This window comes from Caretta caretta, chromosome 23 (assembly GCF_965140235.1).
Source record: "Caretta caretta isolate rCarCar2 chromosome 23, rCarCar1.hap1, whole genome shotgun sequence".
NCBI classification, from domain to species: Eukaryota; Metazoa; Chordata; order Testudines; family Cheloniidae; genus Caretta; species Caretta caretta.
Window position 1 is genome coordinate 8308091 of NC_134228.1, and position 22522 is coordinate 8330612.

The following is a 22522-nucleotide window of genomic DNA, read 5'->3' on the forward strand; positions in this document are numbered from 1 at the left end:
GATTAGAACCCAGGTCTCCGGACTCCCAGGCCCATCCCGCAGGCCAAACGGGTCACTCCCGCCTCTCCTTCTGCTGGTTCACAAACTGCCCAGCAGACAGGCTGCATCCAACCACTCAGGATTCTTCCTTCCCAGGGAAATTACCCTGATCCCTTCCCCCAGGAATATTGGGGCTGTGGCAGGTCCCAGGTGGGGGAGGGAAGCGGGGTGGGGTGTGGGGGGCGAGCTGGTGAGCAGCAGGAGTTGCTCTGACCCCACCGTGAAGGGGAAGGAGCAGAAGGCGGGAGAGCAGCGGGCAGGCAGGCTGTGCCGGGGCAGAGCTTTGTGGCAATTTCGCAGCTCGTCTCTCCAAGGCCTGTGTGGCAGCAGCCGCTGCAGAGAATCCCAGGCCTGATTCCCCCCACGCTGGGTCTCCTGAATGGCCCCTGCCCTGGGGGGCTCCATTCCTCACCCAGTGTCAACTGCTGACTCTGCAGCAGCTGCACGGCAGGCGTCCTAAGGCACCTCTAGTCCTCTCCAGAGCTCAGGGGGACTGTCCTGGCATCGGACTGTCCTGGTGAATGGAACAATGGCTCCGGGCAGTCGGAGAATGCCTGTTCCCCCGGCAACCTCAGTGCCATTCCCTCTGGAAGTGATGGTGTCAGCAAAGGTGCTGGAGGTGGTCAGGCCTCGTGGTTGGAGCTGGACTCAGGAGGCCGGGGCGTGGGTGGAGCGAGGCTGGAGCGAGAGCAGGGCTGGAGTAGGACGAGGGGCAGGGCCACCAGCTACCTCCCGGTCTGGGCACTTACCTGGCCCCACCATGCCAGTGGCTGAGCACACGGGTATTGTGGTATTTAGGCTCTCAACCCCCCCGCAGAGCAAGGACCTTCTCTCCCTCATTAGCTGAGGCCTAGGGTGGCGGGGACTCATCTGATCTCATGCAGAAGACTTACAGAGGAGCGGGGAACTGAACACAGCTCTCCTGGGTCCCAGCCCAATGCCTCATCTAACCACCTGTGCCCCCTTCCCGTGCCATGCCACCAGCCCTGCCAAACCCTCCTCCTTGTCTCCGTCCCCTCCGGGCTCGACTGGTGCGACCCCTTCTGTCGAGCCGCCCCGGGCTCCCTCCTGTGTGCATGCCGGTGCCCACTTCCTCACTGGCACCAGGCTAGACAGCCGGCACCGGGGCACTTGGCAGACATGCACCGCCCAGCCAGGAGCTCGGGGAAGGCTCGGTGTGGTTGGCGATGCAATGGAAAAGCAGAGGTGGGCAATAGAAGATTCTCCTACCTGGAGTCAGGAGTGGGCAGAAACCTGCGCGTAAATGGGCCACCCACTTTCTGCTGCCGGTGGCGGAGCTGGATCTGCTGGCTCAGCGTTCCCCAGGGGCACCTGCTAGCTCTCGCTCTGCCAGAGCCAAGCCTGGCAGTGAGGGGATGAGGCTGTGCCAGCCAGCAGGGGCGTGTCACAATGGGCAGGCGAGTCACAGACCAGCCAATGTGTGACTCCCCAGCCATGGGATGCCCCAGCCCAGACTTGCTCTGGCCTCGCCAAGGCTTTAGAGCTTGTCCTTCCCCACCGGGGCCATGGCAGGGACCTTCCGCTCCCCACAGTCACAGACGTTAGGCCGGAAGGGACCGCTGGGCTCCTCTAGTCCCAGCTCCTGCAGACCCCAGGCCAGAGCCCCTCCCTGCATCCATGCTATTGGAGCCAGGGGGTCTCTGGATCCCCGAGTGGGAGAATCAATTCCATCCCGGTTCCTCCTTCTCGTAACAGTGCAGAACGGGGATTCATGAACTCTCCCCACCCATAGCTCCCAGCCCACATGGGAGGCTCTTTCCACTTTCCCAAGCTGCCGGGTGCTTTGGCCATAGGGTGTAAAATGGTCCCATCTCTGCCTCCTCTCCCACCGCTGCAACGACGCAGAAACTGCTTTAATAGCAGCCTCCTCCTCCCGCCCAACTGAGTCTCAGACCTTGCTAATGCTCAGTGCCATGACAGCCCCAGGAGATGATTGCTGTGGCATGTGACGAAGTGGGACTGTTCTTAATGTTTCCTCTGAATAGTGTGTGGGTGCCTCAGTTTCCCCTATGCAGTTCTTAAGTATCTAGGTGGTGGGGTAAGGGTGTATGATCATTGCAGAGCCCTAGAGGGCAGGTATGTGCAGGGGTCTGGACACAGAGAATGGCCGACACCCTATTTCCTGGGTGCTGATGGCCTGGCCCTTCCCCCCTACAAGGTGAGAGCTAAAAGGGTTGGAGAAAAAAGGAATCAGGTGACCTCCTGGCCCGGGAAAGGGACAAAGCCCAGAGGAGGAGGGGCTGGAGAGAGTTTCAGTTCAGGCTGGCTGGGGACATGGAGTGAAGTACAGACGTGGTTGTCTGGCTCACTACCTACCAAAATGGACTCAGCTGAGGGGTTCTGTTCTCTGCACCTACATGCTCTGTGTTAGACCATGTTCCTGTCATCTAATAAACCTTCTGTTTTACTGGCTGGCTGAGAGTCACGTCTGACTGCGGAGCTGGGGGGCAGGACCCTCCGGCTTCCCCAGGAGCCTGCCTGGACGGGCTCACTGTGGGAAGCTCACGGAGGGGCAGAGGATGCTGAATGCTCAGAGGTCAGACCCAGGAAGGTGGAAGCTTTGTGAGCTGTTTGCCCTGCAGACAGGCTGTTCACAGAAAGGAGACTTCCCCAGAGTCCTGACTGACTTCGTAGGGAGCAGTTCCAGAGCGTCGCCCGGGGACTCCGTGACACGGGGGTCTCGGCCAGGGGGAGGCAGTGACTCCTAGAAGCAGGGAAAGCAGCAGCACCGTAGATCAGGGAGATCTGGCAATGCCAGTGGCTGTCTGGGGTCTGGCACCCCAGGCACTCAGAGCAGATTGTCAAAGGCCAAACCCCTCTCACCACTGGCTCTGTAGCTCCCCCTTGCTTTCGGTCTGTCTTAGGCACCATCCTGGCCCTCATCCCCCTGGCATCCGAGCACTGCCCAACCTCGATTGCATTTATTCTAACTGCCCCCTTCAGGGCAGGGTCTGGGAGCTACCCCCACTGCACAGACAGGGAACTACAGCACAGAGGGAAGAAGGGACTTGCTCAAAGACAAACAGAGCATCTGTGGCAGAGCTGGGAAATGAACATGGGTCTCCTGGGTTCCAGGATGGCACCTTCTCTTTCAACCTCCTGCCCCCTTCGTCCCTGGTTCAGTGGGAGCTGTGGGAGCTCTCTGGGGCACAGGAGCTGGCTGGTGCCCAGATGGAGCTACGTTGCCTATTGCACAGATCTCGCTTTTCCCCAACATTGAAAATGCTGTTCCAACCATACCAGGGCCCGCCAGGATCCTTGCAGCTGGTCCGTGCTAAATTGTGAACTGTGCTCTGGCCTCCCAGAGCGGGGCAATGGGAGAGGGTGGGGCTGGCGCAAGGCCCTACTAGATTGCGGCTCACGCATACGGGGTCCCAGTGCTACAGAGCTCTGTGCCGGGGCAGCGCTTTCTGGGGCTTTCACAGCTCCTCTCTCCAAGGCCTGTGTGGGATCAGCCGCTGCAGAGAATCCCAGGCCTGATGCCCCCCACGCTGGGTCTCCTGAATGGCCCCTGCCCTGGGGGGCTCCATTCCTCACCCACTGTTTCCTGCTGACTCTGCAGCAGCTGCACGGCAGGCGTCCTAAGGCACCTCTAGTCCTCTCCAGAGCTCAGGGGGACTGTCCTGGCATCGGACTGTCCTGGTGAATGGAACAATGGCTCCAGGCAACCGGAGAATGCCTGTTCCCCCGGCAACCTCAGTGTCTGGGCACTTACCTGGCCCCATCATGCCAGTGGCTTAGCACACGGGTGTTGTGGTATTTAGGCTCTCAACCCCCCCTCCGCAGAGCAGGGACGTGCTCTCCCTTGTTAGCTGAGGCCCAGAGCGGCGGGGACTCACCTGATCTCACGCAGAAGACTTACAGAGGAGCGGGGAACTGAACACAGCTCTCCTGGGTCCCAGCCCAATGCCTCATCTAACCACCTGTGCCGCCTTCCCGTGCCGTGCCACCAGCCCTGATAAACCCTCCTCCTTGTCTCCGTCCCCTCCGGGCTCGACTGGTGCGACCCCTTCTGTCGAGCCGCCCCGGGCTCCCTCCTGTGCGCATGCCGCTGCCCACTTCCTTACTGGCACCAGGCTAGACGGCCGGCACCGGGGCACTTGGCAGACGTGCGCCACCCAGCTTGGGGAAGCCTCGGTGTGGTTGGCGATGCAATGAAAAAGCAGAGGTGGGCAATAGAAGATTCTCCTACCTGGAGTCAGGAGTGGGCAGAAGCCTGCGTGTAAATGGGCCACCCACTTTCTGCTGCCGGTGGCGGAGCTGGAACTGCTGGCTCAGCGTTCCCCAGCGGCACCTACCAGCTCTCGCTCTGCCAGAGCCAAGCCTGGCAGTGAGGGGATGAGGCTGTGCCAGCCAGCAGGGGCGTGTCACAATGGGCAGGCGAGTCACAGACCAGCCAATGTGTGACTCCCCAGCCATAGGATGCCCCAGCCCAGACTTGCTCTGGCCTCGCCAAGGCTTTAGAGCCTGTCCTTCCCCACTGGGGTCATGGGAGGGACATTCCGCTGTTATACCAATAAAATAAAAACCAACAGGATCTCATGAAAGGGAAAAAGGCAAAATACCACATTTATTGTGAATACAGAAAGAATCATAGTTAGCAGTTAGTTATAGCTATAACATTCCATTCAATCTCATATTTAGTCACACATTCATTCATACAAACACACACACACAGGTTCTGCAAGGTTGTTATCATAGTTACCAGCCTTAGAGTTGCTCATGCCAAGCCACTGGCCAGGTGGCCTGGACATGAGGAGAGAGCAGGGCCTTGTCAGATGCTCATGTGATGCTCCTGGAAGTTGGTTTGCAGAATCAGACCCCAAAGTTCTCACTTTTTAGAGTCTATTTTTATAGGAATTTCTTCCTATGCCAGTCTATGGGAATTCCTTCATCATGCTGTTGCTGAATCAATCAGCAGATAGCACATTCCTGAGGGCTCCGAGCTGCTAGATGTTATCTTGTTCTTTGGTTCTCCCATTCTTGAGGCTGTTGGGTGGATTCCAGTCTGCCCTCCGGGGGGTCCTCTGGTTATTTCCACTTGACGCCTTCTTCAGCGGATGGACACTGGATTCTTAAGCTGGCACCTCCCTGATCATTCAGTTATTATCCACACCAAGCATCCATCCACATACATCCTCTATCTCTATTTTAATCACAATTGTTAATACAACAAAAGGGCAGGCAGTCTCTGGGTGCTGTTTCTGTTGTTCGAGTATTGCTTTGAGTCTCTCTCTCTGTGAATTGCTTTGAGAACAGACTCTGTCTTAGAATGTACTAACACAATTAGCAGCTTGCAGGTTTCACACATAGAGGGAGAGAAACAGCACCAAAAACCAAGAGACCTTTTAATTAGTATTACCCTGGACTTTAAACTATTGGGAATCAAACTCATTTGTGATTTTAATACAGAACTTCTTTAATATGATCCAACACCGCTCCCCACAGTCACAGACGTTAGGCCGGAAGGGACATCTGGGCTCCTCTAGTCCCAGCTCCTGCAGACCCCAGGCCAGAGCCGCTCCCTGCGTCCATGCTATTGGAGCCAGGGGGTCTCTGGATCCCCGAGTGGGAGGATCACTTCCATCCCGGCTCCTCCTTCTCGTGACAGTGCAGAACGGGGATTCATGAACTCTCCGCACCCCCGGCTCCCAGCCCACCCGAGTGGTTCTTTCCACTTTCCCAAGCTGCCGGGTGCTTTGGCCACGGGATGGAAAACGGTCCCCTCTCTGCTTCCTCTCCCACCGCTGCAATGACGCAGAAGCTGCTTTAATAGCAGCCCCCCCTCCCCCGCCCCCGTACTCTGTCCCAGGCCTTGCTAACGCTCAGAGCCATGGCAGCCCCAGGAGATGATTGCTGCGGGGTTCTCGGCCCGGGGAGAGGCAGTGACTCCTAGAAGCAGGGAGAGCAGCAGCAGTGTATATCAGGGAGATCTGGCAATGCCAGTGGCTGCCTGGGGTCTGGCAGCCCAGGTACTCAGAGCAGATTGTCAAAGGCCAAACCCCTCTCACCACCGGCTCTATAGCTCCCCCTTGCTTTCGGTCTGTCTTAGGCACCATCCTGGCCCTCATCCCCCTGGCATCCGAGCACTGCCCAACCTCGATTGCTTTTATTCTATCTGCCCTCTTCAGGGCAGGGCCTGGCTGCTACCCCCACTGTACAGAAAGGGAACCACTGCAGAGAGAGAATAAGGGACTTGCTCGAAGACAAACAGAGCATCTGTGGCAGAGCTGGGAAATGAATTTGGGTCTCCTGGGTGCCAGGATGGCACCTTCTCTTTCCACCTCCTGCCCCCTTCGTCCCTGGTTCAGTGGGAGCTCTCTGGGGCACAGGAGCTGGCTGGTGCCCAGATGGAGCTGCGTTGCCTATTGCACAGATCTCGCTTTTCCCCAACATTGAAAATGCTGCTCCAACCATACCAGGGCCCGCCAGGATCCTTGCAGCTGGTCCGTGCTAAATTGTGAACTGTGCTCTGGCCTCCCAGAGCGGGGCAATGGGAGAGGGTGGGGCTGGCCCAAGGCCCTGCTGGATTGCGTCTCACGCGTACGGGGTCCCAGTGCTATAGAGCTCTGTGCCGGGGCAGCGCTTTGTGGGGGTTTCGCAGCTCCTCTCTACAAGGCTGTGTGGGAGCAGCCGCTGCAGAGAATCCCAGGCCTGATTCCCCCCACGCTGGGTCTCCTGAATGGCCTCTGCCCTGGGGGGCTCCAGTCCTCACCCAATGTCTCCTGCTGACTCTCCAGCAGCTGCACGGCAGGTGTCCTAAGGCACCTCTAGTCCTCTCCAGAGCTCAGGGGGACTGTCCTGGCATCAGGCTGTTGCTGGCACCCAGTGCCGAGAGGCTGAACAACAGCTTGAATGGTTCGTTTCCTGGTGTGCTACACCCAGTAATCACAATGGGGTGGAGAAGCAGAAAAGTTCATTTGAAGCTTCAAATAGGTACAGGGAGATTTGAATCTCAAATCCTGTACACAGAGCAGGAAGTTACACAGGCTTTTATACATTCTTTTTCCCAGCATACTTATCGAATAGCAAGCTGCCCCAAGTATCCATATAGCCAGCCAATCCAGTTCCCAGCTAGTTCCCTGATTCTCTGTATCATTTGTTAAACTCTACATAAAGCTGCTTTATTCAGCATTGTTCTTCCATATCTCCCCTGTTTGGCCTTGCTTAGTTTCAGGCAGTCTGACTCTGCAACATACTGTTGCAGATTCTCAGCATAACTGCTGTGTGTGCCTCCAGGCAGGGGGGCCAAGGACACTTGGGCCTAGTACGCAGAGCTGCTGCGAGTGCCTCCAGGTGGGACGGGGGGCCAAGGACACCTGGGCCTAGTGCGAGGGGGCTTCATCGCCACTCGTGGTCTTCCATCCCCTCGAGTTACCTAGCGGCCATACCCCAGTGTCCCCAACAACTCCCCTCTTTGAGAACACTCAACAGCCTTGGCTCTGAGTTTTCTCACTTGGGCTACTTATTTCTTTACAATATGACTTTGCATAAGCACTTTGTGATAGCCCTGAAGAGAATGTGTGAAGCCCTGAAGAGAGTGTGATAGCACTTTGTGATAGCCCTGAAGAGAATGACTTATTAACGTTTGCAAAAGGGCCCTGACACATGATACCGCACAGCATAATACCAGTAATACAAGCAATACAGGAAAGAGAAGTTTCAATAGCAGGCTAAATAAACCACCCAGCCAAGACGACAAACCCCAGCCTGAAAACAAGGTTTGCAACCAATCGTTCTCTGGGGCAGTATCGGCAACCTGTGCTCCGGCTCGGGCATGGGCCTCAGCCTGCACCACCTTTTCATAGATCTCATAACTGCTATCATTTACATATACACACCATCGGGGCGCGACGAGGGCACAAACCCCTCCTTGGGATGCCAAGATAGTCCAAAGCCAGCCTGTTTTGGAGGGAAAACGTCCTGAGCTGCTGTACCTCTTTATTTAATGTTTTTACTGCTGACCCTAAATCACTAATCGAGTCCTCTAACTCTAAGGCCACCTTCTCAAGTACCATCTGCAGCCTTATAGTATAGCGGCCTATGCATGCCATGGCTGGTCCGGTAAACAGTGGCGCTATTCCCAGTACAGAGCACCCTACAAGCTTCTCGGTTGTGAGGGGATTCTTCATCTTGCCCTCCAATGCCTTAGTCAGTCGCCGCAGGGTCTTTTCTCGTGACTCAACAGAGGTGTCTCGGGCATTTCTAATCTTTCCTTTGGGCAGTGTGGCAGTTATGGAAAGATGAGGAACTCCATGAGCTATATAACAGCTACCTGTCCAGTTGGCTGGCAGCACCTTGTAAGCCTTTCGGCCACATACAAAATAGTGACCCTGTAGGGCCCAGTAAGGACTGTTTCTTAAGGGGATTCCTGGGATATTTAAGGCTGCTTTGGCGGCTTTTTTCAACAATTTATATGCCCCTAAGGGGGCATCTTATTTTTTTGATTGGGTACAAATGGGGGCATTTCTAATTGTGCCGTTCAAATTACATTCGCCATAGGGACCACTACAAACCCACCATTGGCTTGCTACATTGGAGATATTAACTGGACGGCAAGTTATATTTCCAAACCTTTCTTTTGTGGTACGATTATTTGTAAGAGTTTCCCTAAAAGGGGAGGAACCATTACACCCACACTGTTGGCTTCCCCTTTTGGTCTTTATCCAATACCCATCAGCCCACTGTGTAATAACACAGGAGCTCTTTCCCACAGGATGCCCATAGGGATCAGATTGGTTTCCGGTAAAACATAACACTCCCTCAGTGAGTACTGCAACTGAATACTCCTGGTCCTGATAGGTGGCTTGCTGTAAAGAGGTCTTGTTCCAGAACGGTGAGTCCGTTCTTTCCTGCTCTTTGGTGGTGGCTAATTCTGCTAGGGTCAAGGGCAGCATGTCAAGGGGCATTCCCGTTTTGTGGGATAGTGGAGTTGGAGCACATACCCAGCAATCAGTCTGGTTTGTTAAAGTAGCAACATGGTGCGCAAGCAAAACAAAGGAGTTATGCTCCCGATATGCACAATTTGGAAATACCAATACAGAGAATAACAATGTTACCCAATTAATTATGACCAGAGTCTTCCCAACCCAGGATCTCCAATACCTGGGTGGGCCCATTTTAGCATTAAGGTGCCCGCTATTTGTGTCTTTTAAACAGTAGCTTTAGCCCGAGATTGTCACTAGATGAAGAGTCAGCAGGTTGGACGGTCCACTGTTCTGCTGACGAGGGGGCAGGTACTGCCTTCAGACGAGAGTGATGGATCCAGTTCTTGTGGCCCTCGATCTTTGCCGCTGTATGGGAGATCAGCAGGACGGTATAGGGTCCTTTCCACTTTTCCTGGAGAGGCTCGTCTTTCCAGGTGCGAAGAAGCACAGAGTTACCGGGCTGTAAGGAGTGGACGGGAGAGTCCAAGCGGAGAGGCTGGGAATCCTTGGTATACCTGTGAAGAGACAAGAGAACAGCAGACAGGAAACACATATACTGTGACAAAAAAAACATTACCCAACTCCCATTCCCCTGACAGAACCGGGGTGCCATTCATAGGCCATGCCCTTCCAAACATAATTTCAAAGGGACTGAGCCCTAATCTACCCTTTGGGAGAACGCGGATACGGAGTAGGATGAGGGGCAAAGCATCAGGCCATCGCAGTGAGGCTTCTTGGCACACTTTTGAGAGATGCCGTTTAAGGGTCTGATTGGTACGCTCCACTACACCACTGGCTTGCGGTCTCCAGGGCGTATGGAGTTGCCAGGGGATCTGTAAGGCATGTGAGATGCTTTGAATGATTTTTGACGTGAAGTGTGTCCCATTGTCAGATTCCATCCACAGGGGGAGTCCAAAGCGAGGAATGATCTCCTTAACAAACTTGAGGGCCACTGTCCTGGCAGTGCAGTTACGGCATGGGAAGGCTTCTGGCCATCTGCTGAACCGATCCACTATAACAAGGAGATATTTGAACCCTTGGGTCCGGGGAAACTCGGTAAAGTCTATTTGCCACACTTGACCAGGGCCCGGAGTGGGTTCTAGGGCAGCTGGTGGCACAGGATGTCCCGGTCGGGGGTTATTCTTTTGGCAGACTAAGCAGTCCGCCTGTACCTGGGCAGCCAGGGGTCAGAGTCCGGAAGTGATAAAGTATTTTCCCATTAGCTGGATAAGTGCTTCCCTGCCAGCATGAGTGGTTTGATGTAGTTTCTGCAGCACTGGCCGGATTAGGCCCTTTAGTAAGAGGATTTTCCCTTCTGGGGAATGGAGCCATCCCTCCTTTTCCCGGAGACCGAGTTTGTCAGTTAGCTGTCTCTCCTCCCCGGAGTACTGAGGGGTTGGAAGCTCCCCTACTGATGGGATAAGGGCATGTATATGGGCGTTCTCAGCCTGAGGGGATGGCAGGGTGGCAGCATGCTTAGCCTCTCTATCTGCCCGGGTGTTACCTCTGGCCACATCTTGATCCTCCCTTTGATGGGCTTTACAGTGTACCACCGCCACTTCTGAGGGGAGTTGTACGGCTTCTAGGAGCCAGAGGATTTGGGCCCCGTACTTGACTGGGGAGCCTTGGGCTGTCAGCATTCCCTTTTGCTTCCATAGGCCAGCATGAGCATGCAGCACACCAAAAGTATACTTTGACTCAGTAAAAATGTTGACCCGCTTTCCTTTTGACAGTTCAAGTGCACGGGTCAGGGCTATTAGTTCGGCAAGCTGGGCAGAGGTCCCAGCAGGCAAACCTTCAGCTTCCACAGTGTCATGGAGGGTCACAACAGCATAACCCGCCCTCCTTTGCCCATCTATTACAGTACTGCTACCATCAGTGTACCACTCATAATCTGCATTTGGGAGGGGTACATCCTTTAAATCCGGATGGCTGGAGAACTGGACATCTATGATCTCTAAACAGTCATGTTTCTGTTCCTCTGTTTCTGGCAAGAGGGTGGCTGGGTTAAGGGAGGGGCAAGGCTGTAGGGTGACTTCAGAGTTCTCTAACAGCTTAGACTGGTACCGAGCAATCTGAGCCTGGGTGAGCCAAAGCCCTCCCTTTGCATCCAGTAAGGCTCAGACCATATGGGGAGTATAGATTTGCATAACCCCTCCCAATGTTAGCTTCTCCGCTTCCTCAAGCACGAGGGCAGTAGCTGCGACCGCCCGTAAACATGCCGGCCAACCCTTTGCAACCTGATCCAATTGCTGAGAAAAATAAGCCACGGGATGTCTCCATGCTCCTAACAGCTGTGTGAGCACTCCTAGGGCCACCCCCCTTCGTTCATGTACATACAACTGAAACGGCTTAGAGAGATCCGGCAGGTCCAGAGCTGGGGCTTCCATCAATTTTCTTTTCAGGATTTTAAATGCCCTGTCAGCCTCTGGAGTCCAATAGAAGGGGTCATGATCCGCTCCTTTTACACTGTCGTACAGGGGTTTAGCCCACAGTCCAAACTCTGGGATCCAGATCCTGCAAAAGCCTGCCATACCCAGAAATGTCCTGAGCCGCTTACAATTACTTGGAGAGGAACTTGACAGATAGCTTCCTTTCTTTTTTTTTTTCGCTTGAACGCTGATGCTCCCCTTGCCTTAGCTGTAACCTGATCCCTCTCCACCTCAGACAACAGGGTTCTCAGGAGGATATTACAGTCGTCTCAATCGGCTTGTGACTATGGAGGCACCCCTCAAAGACTGAAATAAACCTGCTTGCGTTCGTTGAGAATTCCCCAGCCTGTGTTTTAAAAGCTGCTAAGTCTATTGGATTGAATGGCACATGGATGTAAACTTGCATAGTGGTAGCCTGACGTCCGTCTGCCCCTGGGCAAGCCACAACAGTCTCGGTAAGCAAAGGATAGAGTACCACCGAGGGGACAATCTTTGAAACCCGAGGCATCCTACCCTTATAAGGTGGGGATGTGGGGGCCGAAGGGGACACCGGCTCTGCCATTACAGTGGGGGTGGGGGTCTGGGGACTAACATTAGCTACTACCGAACCAGTCGGAGTCAAATTACAACTTTGCAGAATTACAGCTCTTTTCTATTTCTTAAAGCCATAAACGCTTGTGCATACAAATATTCATTCCATTTACCCATTCACTGACAAAACAAAACTAATCGGAGGATCGTGTTGTAATTAATTGACCCTCCTGGTGGCCACCACTCCTGGTCCTCTAGTTGATATTGAGGCCAGTCAACTGTACAGAATCGTTTTAATTGGCTCTTTAGTCATTGGATCTGCACCAAATATCTTCCAGTTTGCTAGAATGCACTCTAGGGGCGTACACCGTGCCCTAACCTCTGAGCTCTGTCCCTGTCCCATACCTACAGGGTAACTCTGGGCGTCCCCAGGTTCCAACAGAGCATATAATCCGGATTTTAAAAGGTTCCTACCTTATCCAAGGGACCGGTTCTTCACCGTGGCCTGCAGCTGCTCCTCCCCCACGTCTAAGGGACCGGTTCTTCACCGCTGTCCACAACTGCTTCTCCACTATATGAGTGCGTTGCACCGTTGTGCCCTCCGGGGTTGATCAAATCGTGTCTCCTCTGAGGCCCCCGATGAACTCACCGGTGCGCGCTGGGCGTCGGTTCTCGCCGCAATCCTCGACCTCCAGGAGGGGTCCGGGCAAGGCTAAATTGCAGCCTCGTCGCCCACCCAGGGATGCCAAAAGCTGTTGTCGGCACCCAGTGCCAAGAGGCTAAACAACAGCTGAAGTTGGTTCGTTACCCGGTGTGCTACACCCAATAATCACAACGGGGTGGAGAAGCAGAAAAGTTTATTTGAAGCTTCAAAAAGGTACAGGGAGATTTGAATCTCAAATCCTGTACCCAGAGCAGGAAGTTACACAGGCTTTTATACATCCTTTTTCCCAGCATACTTATCCAATAGCAAGCTGCCCCAAGTATCCATATAGGCAGCCAATCCAGTTCCCAGCTAGTTCCCTGATTCTCTGTATCATTTGTTAAACTCTACATAAAGCTGCTTTATTCAGCATTGTTCTTCCATATCTGCCCTGTGTGGCCTTGCTTAGTTTCAGGCAGTCTGACTCCGCAGCATATTGTTGCAGATACTCAGCATAACTGCTATGTGTGCCTCCAGGCGGGGGGGCCAAGGACACTTGGGCCTAGTACGCAGAGCTGCTGCGAGTGCCTCCAGGTGGGAGGGGGGGCCAAGGACACCTGGGCCTAGTGCGAGGGGGCTTCATCGCCACTCGTGGTCTTCCATCCCCTCGAGTTACCTAGCGGCCATGCCCCAGTGTCCCCAACGGGACTGTCCTGGTGAATGGAACAATGGCTCCGGGCAGCCGGAGAATGCCTGTTCCCCCGGCAACCTCAGTGCCATTCCCTCTGGAAGTGATGGTGTCAGCGAAGGTGCTGGAGGTGGTCAGGCCTCGGGGTTGGAGCTGGACTCAGGAGGCCGGGGCGTGGGTGGAGCGAGGCTGCTGCTGTGAGACTGAAATACTTGCTCCGGGAGTCACGGGCCTGTTCCTGGCTTGTGGATTGGCGGGAGCCCGGCACAGGAGGGACTCAGGGCCTGACACATGGCTCCAGGGGGCGCTTGGCTCCCGGCCCCGCTGGGCACTGACAGGCCAGGTGCAGGGGGCCAGGCACAGCACCAGGAAGGACATTGGGGAGGCAGGAGCGCTGAGGTGGGGCTGAGCGGGCAGGTGCTGAGGAGCTGCGGCCGGCTGGCCAGCAGGGAGGAGGAGCAGCACCCAGCTGTGGAGGGCCCAGCTGCAGCTCCACACGGGGCGCGGCCAGAGCCTGGCAGGCAGCTGGCTGAAGTGGCACTTTGTGATCTGGCGCAGGCGGGAGCTGGGTCCCCACATCTGAACGCTCTGCCGCGCCGGCGGATTCACATCTAAACCCAGATCTGGCTCCCAATTCACAGCTGGCCCCTCCCCCCTGATCTGGAGTGGCTGAGACTCCAGCGCTCTGGGGAAGAGGCCAACAAATGCCAGCTCCTGGGGTGGGCTTCCCCCAGAGACAACCCCGTGCTGGGAAGGGAGGTTCCAAGAGCCGGCAGCTCCACCACTCACACTCCCAGCTTCCTGGGAATGAGCCAGGAGCAGAGTCCCAGTCCCCGTCCCCTGGCATTAATCCAGGGACTCCGCACTGGGGATGTGCACCTGGCAGCACGCAGCCTCCTGAGAACACACAGGCCAGGGTGCAGGGCGAGGGCTCCCAGAGAGAAACGGCAGGAGGGCAATGCTGGGAACCCCCAGGCCATCTTCAGCTCAAGCATGAGGGCACCCCAGCATCCTGGAGAGCAGGAATCTAGCTTCAGCTCAGCCTTTATGTCCCTCCATTCTCTGTGCTAGATGGGTTGGTCTCACGGAGGGACGAAAGTGCCCATCAGGAGTTCCTGGCTTATCCAACGTCAGTTTCCCGCTCTTGTGAAAAAAACGATGGCTTCCCTTACACAGGAGCTGGTGTTCTTCAGGCTGGGCTGGGCATGTACACGTTCCTCTGTAGGGGTGTGTGCACCCAGGGCCTGTGAGTCGCAGACATTTGCCAACAAACATTTGCCAACAGACGTTGGCCCCCTGCTCTCCCCGTGTGCTCAGGGACCGCCATCAAAAAGGCACGTCTGCCACCTCCCTCTCAAGTCCTTCGCACCTGCATACTGCCAGGGGAACATCCCCATTTCTACTGAGGCCTCAGGGACATGGTTTATGATGAACCAGCTGGAGTTGATCTCTTCCCCCCGGCGTGTTACACTCCTACGGCTAGCTGGGGATCCAAACTGACACTCCCCGGTTTGAGCCCCTGCCTAGCCAGGCCTCCCCCCAGGCAGTTGTTGGCCCTGAACTCCTGCAGGCAGCCATGACACACAGGTGCTTGGGGGCTTGAGAGAAGGGCTATCACCAGCTGAATGACCCCTGCCTGTATGGTGGGGACTGAGGCCACTTTGCCAGCAGGTCACCCCCAAGTCCTGTGCTATGCTGAGTCTGGAGAGATGGGCAGGTTCAGCCTCATTAGAAGGGATCGGCCAGACAGAAAGGCAGAATCGGGTCCCCGCACGGAGCCCCTCTACTACCTGCCTGTGTCCTAACCACCAGGACAGTGGCCAATCCCACCTTCAGGTCAGGTTCCAGCGTCGGGCCCTGTCCATACCCACAGCGTGTGGCACCCAGCATGCGCTGATAGACTCCGGTACATGCAGTAAGTTCACAGACACTAGAAACTGCCTAACACCAGGCTGGGGGCTGGGGATGTGTAGGGTACAGAGCACAGCACCCCCTAAGGCCGGGCAGGAGGGCTGGGAAATGCATATGATACAGAGCACAGTGCCCTCTAACACCTGGCAGGGGGGCTGAGAGATGGGGGGTGTAGGGTACAGAGCACAGCGCCCCTTAACGCCGGCCAGGGGGCCTGGAAGCTGGGGGAATATGTAGGATCCGGAGCACAGCATCCCCTAACACCAGGCTGGGGGGCAGGGAGAGGGGGGATATGTGGGGTACAGAGCACAGCGCCCCCTCACACCAGGACACGAGGTCTCGTCCATCTCAGGGCGGAAATGATCACACCCTGCGAATGGGGGATCTGCCACGGGCACTGGCAGGAGCGCGCTGCTTTATATTAAGGTTCTTTGGCTGATGGGCGAACCTCACCCCGCCCTGCGTTTCGAGTGTGAACAGCTGTAGATGGAAACCCAGATGGCAGAGATGGAGCAGGACTAACCGGGGTCACTGAGTCTCGCCCTCACCCCGTGTCTACACTGTACAAGGGTGAGAAATAGCAGGTGCCTTTTCTTGCCCTGATACGATTTTGGAGATGCCGACGCTTGCGACAGCTTTCTCCCTGTGTGGGTTGTGGGATCCAGGGGAGCCGTCTGTGTGCTCTGTACAGGACAAGGTGTGTAGATCGTTTATACCTCAACGTATCACTGTAAATACAGTTATTTAATATATCAAATAAAAGCAGAACAATACATCAAAAAGCATCAAAATGAAAGAGAGGATTGCTATGTACAGGGGGGATTGCTATGTACAGGGGGGATTGCACGTGACTAGTTAACTGCTCGAGAGCTTTCATCACCGTGTACTTTCTGACAGATTTCTGCGCCCTGTGTAGGGTTTACGTCCCGCCCTCCGTCCCCGTTTCCGGTCGTGTACGCTTTTGGTGCCGTCGGCCCTTTTGAACATTTCTTTTGTATTGTTTTCTGTGTTTGGCCGGGGGAAGGTTGCGTTCTTGTGTTTTGACATATTTAGAGAAAAAGTATGAACAAGTAGAAAGAAAGGCTGTAAGGGGTTTGCGGCTCCCTCCCTGTCCATCAGGGTGGGAGACCACGCCCCTTGCTATGATACTTCCGGGGTACCTTGGTTCAGGGGAAAATTAGCCCAGTGTTAATGGTTCAGGCCTGCAGCCAGGCCGAGCAATGGTAGAGAGTCTGTTTGCCTGGGGCCCTCATTCAGGGCAGGGCTGCAGTCAAGTAGGGGCTCTGGCCTACAATCAGGCAGGCAGAGCAGCAGAAGGTCCATTTGCCTGGCCCTTGATCAGGGCGGGGCAGCAATCAAGTAGGGGGGCTCTGGCCAACAGTCCGGCAGAGCCGTCGCCGTCTAGGGGAGGTTAGCTCTCTGGTGGGAGAGTCAGCACAACCGTCTGGCGTCCTGATTCAGGCGGGTGCCAGACCAATGAGGCCTCCTGACAACCAGGCGGGGAACCTGCCACTCCTGACGGTGGCGTGGCGGTGGTAGGGGAACCCAGGCCCTCTCGCTCCACCGCGTCCCCACCCAGGGCCCTAAACAGCAGCGGAGTGGTCCGCCACTGGGTCAGCGGGGAAAATCCGATCACAACACGCTGGCCGGCTTGTAGTCAATAACACAGCTGAACCCGATTCGGCTGCCCTGGGCTCCTTCCTACACACCCATTCCGTGTGTACATGGGTCCCAGGGTTGTTGTTTGCTTCGCTGGGGTAGACGGCTAATGGCAGCCCCACCAGCTCCTTGGAGTCCCTGGCGTCTGGCAGCTCCGGCAGCCCCTCTGGCTCTCTGTCAGGATAGCGCTCTCCATTAGGGGAGCAGGGAAGAGACGTCCTGCTCCTCCAGCAGCTCTCTCCCAACTCAGCTGGAGGGGCGGCCTTTTATAGTTCCGCTTCCTGTCCCGCCCCTCTGCTTCCGGCAGGGCGGCATGCGGTGGGAGACAAGCCTGCTTTCTGCAACCCTCCTGCCCCCAACAACCCACTTCAGCGAGTCCCAAAATCAAATCCACTTACCAGGGGCCTCCTCTCCTCTTTGCGCTTCGCCAACATCCGGGATAGAAAAAAGCTCCTGGCCGCATGCATCTCTGACCTCCGAGTCATCTTCTGCCTCTGGGTCCCCCTCCACATCCTCGTCCAAGATTTCCTCCTCCTGGCTCGGTCCACTCTCAACTGACATGCGAGCCACCAAAGTATCCACAGTGGTGTCAGCAATGGAGGTGAGGTCGCCGCAGAGTATCATGTCCAGCTCTTTGGAGAACCGGCAGCTCATAGGCGCAGCACCGGAGTGGCGTTTTGCCTCCCGCGCCCTGTGGTCGGCGTTCCGCAGCTCCTTCACCTCGATCCTAAACTGCCGTGTGTCCCGGTCATTGCCCCTTTCTGTCATGCATCGTGAAATCTGTCTGTAGGTGTAATGATGCTGGTTCTGGCGGGACCCAACTGAGAGTGCCAGTTCAGGACAAACTGCTTCAAGCAGGGCAGTTACAGCCGAAGGCTGGGGGTTTTCCACCTCCAAGGCAAACCAAACCAGGCAAACAGAGCAGACTTTGGTCTCACCCCACTGGCTCACCACAAGTCACACAAGCAATTCCCTTAGGCACTCCAGTTTCCCAGGATCACCAACAGTACCACTTGTTATGGGGACAAATGGTTATGAAAACCAATACCCCAGGAAAAGAAAAAAGGCTCTCTTGATCCCAAAAGGACCAAGCTCCAGACCCAGGTCAATATACAAATCAGATCTTGTCCCAAATCACGGATGTTGCCAATCCTTTAGAATCTAAAATCTAAAGGTTTGTTCATAAAAGGAAAAAGCTATAGATGAGAGCTAGAATTGGTGAAATGGAATCAATGACATACAGTCATGGCCAAGTTCTTGGTTCAGGCTTGCGGCAGCGACAGAATAAACTGCAGGTTCAAATCAAGTCTCTGGAGAACATCCACAGCTGGGATGCGTCTTTCAGTTCTTGGTTCAAAGCTTCAGTGTAGCAAAGTCCCTCCAGAGGGATGAAGCAGGACTGAAGACAAGATGGAGGAGCTGCAGCAGCTTTTTATATTCTCTTGCCATGTGGTCTTTCTTTCTTTGTCCCAGGACAAGCTGTCCATCACGTGGCCTGGAAAAACCTCTGAGTTCTGTCCATAGGCAGGTCCCTGCACACCGTGCTGAGTCCCAAGGCTTGTCTGCCTTCTCTCAATGGGTCAATTGTGTAGCTGATGGTCCTTAATTGGCCATCAAGCAGGCTAGGCATTGCATCCGATGAAGTGAGCTGTAGCTCACGAAAGCTTCTGCTCAAATAAATTTGTTAGTCTCTAAGGGCCACAAGTCCTCCTTTTCAACTTGTCTGGGGTGTCACCCAGACGCATAGTACAAGTTTGAGCCACAGACAGTATCGAGTCAATACTTATAACTTAAAATACAAAAATGACACAAACATATAGAGAGCATAATCATAACCAGCAAACCACAACCTTGCCTTAGACACCTTATTTGACCCCCCTTTATACAAGATTTGGTGCCACTACAGGACCTTGGTTGCAACAATGATCTATATATATGGTCCCAGTTCAAGTCAATAACGTCACAGTAGGTATCATAATTGCTACGTCCGGAGTGCAGCTGGGACTGTACAGCCTCCTCTCCCCAAATGCTGATGAGGTCCAGCAGCTCAGCATAGCTCCAAGCAGGTGGATCGCCTGGTGCGTGGAGCAGGCCTGGCCACCTGGAAAGATGCGCTGCACTCATCACTGAGCAAACAGGAAGGGGACTGTCAAAATGGCAAAGGAGTTTATGGAGTGGGGATGATGGATGGTCACCTGAGGGCCGGGCAGCAGAGTTCAAACCGATGACCAGAGAGGCGAGAGCAGGCATTGTGGGACACCTCCCGGAGGCCAATTGCAGCGCCGTAATCGACCTCGGTGTCTACACTGGCACCGCAGCCCTGTAGCCCCGGTGCAGAAAGTTTTTTAAACTGTGCAGTGCTTTTTTTAAAGTGCTGCAACTGCCCTGTTTCCGCGCCCTGAGTGGCGTGGCCGTGCGTACACCTCACCAGTTGCAGCGCAGAAAGCTGCTTTACCGCGCTGCAACTTGCCAGCGTAGACAGGACCTAAGGAAACAGTGCCATGACTTTAAACCTCCTGTTTACCGGAAAAAAACAAGGCTGCGTTTTGGAATGGAATAAAAATGCACCTTTTAAAAATGCTGTAACAGTTTTAACACATGATGAAAGTTATATTAAGCTTATTAAACATTTTAGATTTTTGTTGCATTATCAGACTGCTTTTGTTCTTAAATGTTTGCAGCCCAAGGGCTGAGACATAAACATATGCTTCTGTGTTTGTTTTGGGTCTAGAAGCTGTATTAAAAGTAATGCTTTATAAAAGCAAAATGGCTTTTTCATTTGTACTTTGTGTTTCTAAGAAAACAAAAAGCATTTTAGTAATGAGTTTGACAGGGGCATTTTTGAATTAGCCAGTTTGTTTTCAAAAGATGTCTAGTTACCATTAGGCAAAAGCCAGGGCCATAAAGTTAATTAAAGGAAACAGGCATGTAGATTTCAAAGCCTCCTGGTTACAGAAATGGGAATGGCCATGTGACCATTTACAAAATCTTTTTATTAACTCTTTAAATACAAAAAGAGACCCAAACCAAAACAGCTTTACCTTTAAATTGTAAAGAAAGCTTTAAAAATCAGGGTACAGTTAAAACCCTCATGTTTTTAAGGTTTGGATTGAGACAAAAAAGAAGAAAAAGCAGCTGATGTGAAAAAGTTCTGACAGAGATAAGGGGCTTGTTCTGTTCCCAACATACACACACATACTTTCTTCTTCTTTTCTCATGTTTTTTTGAAATGTAAACCAGGACAAACAAGTTTGCTTTAGGTCTGTTATATAAAATCTGCATGAAGCAGGATTTAAAAATAGCTGCCTTCCCCTGTTTAGCTGGCATGTCCTGTGACCAAAGTTGTTTCACTGTAAAGATGGCCAGAACATGTATGAATTTAAAACAAACAAGAACCCACAGCAGATTCGTTTTCAAAAGACACCCTTTGAACTTCTTAAGAGTGTAAAATAAAGAAGCATCTCGGGGTTAAAACCACAGGCAGTTTACAAAAGTAATTTTTTAAAGTTAAATTAAGTTTTTATTGACTTAGGGATTTTAATATGATTTTTTGTTGCATTATCAGACTGTCTTTGTTTCTAAATGTTTGCAGTCCGTGTGCTGAGACCAGGTACAAGCTCTTTTTTAACTGTTTAAATGGACTTAATATATCAAAGAATGCAAAAAGAGAAAGTTGTTTTTTTTTGTTACCTTGAAATTGTAAAGAAAGCTTTAAAAATCAGGGTACAGTTAAAAACCTCATGTTTTGAAAGTATGGATTTCTACAAAACACAAGAAAAAGCAACTTATGTGAACCAGTTAGCTTTTTTTTTTAAACCAGAGATAAGGTATTTGTCGCCCGCCCTTTCCCCCCGCCACATTTTTCTTTTCTAGTGATTTTTTAAGTGTAAACCAAAGGCCAAATTTGACCTATTTGAAGCAGGCCCTTCTGCTTTTAAATTTTTTTTGCAGGAAAGGCAGAGGATTAAAACTAAATGTAAACCTAAGGGGCTGCCAAGTTTTACTGAACACTAGTAAGATCAACACCTGTTTACAGGAACGTTAATGGTAAAGAGAAAGCAATATTACCATTCACAATCTATTTAACACATTTGTAACCCTTGAAATGAACTCCCTTGTTCTGTAGGGAAATAAAGAGGCCCCTTTGTAACACGAACTGGTTTAAGCTCTTAAGAAGGTGTCTACACTGCCCACGTGAAATCGCTGCCGCGACAACGCTTTAAGGTGGCAGTGTCCTCGCGGCTCCAGCTGAGGAGGGTGTTTTTTCACACCCCTGAGCGGTGCACGTTTCAGCGCTGTACGTGGCAGTGTAGACAAGCCCTAATTGAACTGTGACATTTTAAAACAGGGAACACTCTCTAAAAACCCCCAAAATTATTTTTGTTGTTTGTCTGTCAGCCCCGGTGGGAAAAGTTCCATAAAATTTAAAAGGGCTTAAAGCCAATGGGGTTATCTATCTATCTATCTATCTATCTATCTATCTATCTATCTAGTGGGAAAGGTGCTTGGGGCCTGTTTTTTTAGATAAGAATAAGGCAGTTAAAGGGGGTGGGTAGTGAGGGGAGGGGCGGGGAGGGGAGGGAGAGGGCTCTTGTTTAAAAATCTTGGGTTGATAGGATTGGTTCAGGAAAATGCATTCTATGATGCAGCTGTAGAACAGTTTCTGATTGGTCCGCCCGAGAGGCTGAGATAACCATGCTGGGGGCTGTGAGCCTTGGGAGCTCCCTCTTTTCCCGGGGGCAGCAGCAAGGGAAGAATTAGTAGGGGAAGCAAAAGTGGATGGGAACCTGGGAGGCAGTGACCTGGGAACCTGGGAGGCAGTGATGGTCGAGTTCAGGATCCTGACACAAGGAAGAAAGGAAAGCAGCAGAATACGGACCCTGGACTTGAAAAAAGCAGACTTTGACTCCCTCAGGGAACTGATGGGCAAGATCCCCTGGAAGAATAACATGAGGGGGAAAGGAGTCCAGGAGAGCTGGCTGTATTTTAAAGAATCCTTATTGAGGCTACAGGGACAAACCGTCCCGATGTGTAGAAAGAATAGTAAATATGGCAGGCGACCAGCTTAGCTTCACAGTGAAATCCTTGCTAATCTTAAATACAAAAAAGAAGCTTACAAGAAGTGGAAGATTGGACAAATGACCAGGGAGGAGTACAAAAATATTGCTCGGGCATGCAGGAGTGAAATCAGGAAGGCCAAATCACACCTGGAGTTGCAGCTAGCAAGAGATGTTAAGAGTAACAAGAAGGGTTTCTTCAGGTATGTTAGCAACAAGAAGAAAGTCAAGGAAAGTGTTGGCCCCTTACTGAATGAGGGAGGCAACCTAGTGACAGAGGATGTGGAAAAAGCTAATGTACTCAATGCTTTTTTTGCCTCTGTCTTCATGAACAAGGTCAGCTCCCAGTCTACTGCACTGGGCAGCACAGCATGGGGAGGAGGTGACCAGCCCTCTGTGGAGAAAGAAGTGGTTCGGGACTATTTAGCAAAGCTGGATGAGCACAAGTCCATGGGGCCGGATGCATTGCATCTGAGAGTCCTAAAGGAGTTGACAGATGTGATTGCAGAGCCATTGGCCATTATCTTTGAAAACTCATGGCGATCGGGGGCAGTCCCAGATGACTGGAAAAAGGCTAATGTAGTGCCCATCTTTAAAAAAGGGAAGAAGGAGGA

General features: G+C 53.0%; 1 long non-coding RNA gene across 1 annotated transcript; it reads right to left on the reverse strand.

Annotated features, from left to right (window-relative positions):
* Positions 1-6959: 6959 nt before the first annotated feature.
* Positions 6960-13651, reverse strand: LOC142069845 (uncharacterized). The gene is made up of 2 exons (XR_012665810.1): positions 12425-13651; positions 6960-9502 (listed from the first exon to the last, which is right to left on the reverse strand). It is a non-coding gene; the product is annotated as an uncharacterized LOC142069845 (long non-coding RNA).
* Positions 13652-22522: the final 8871 nt, after the last annotated feature.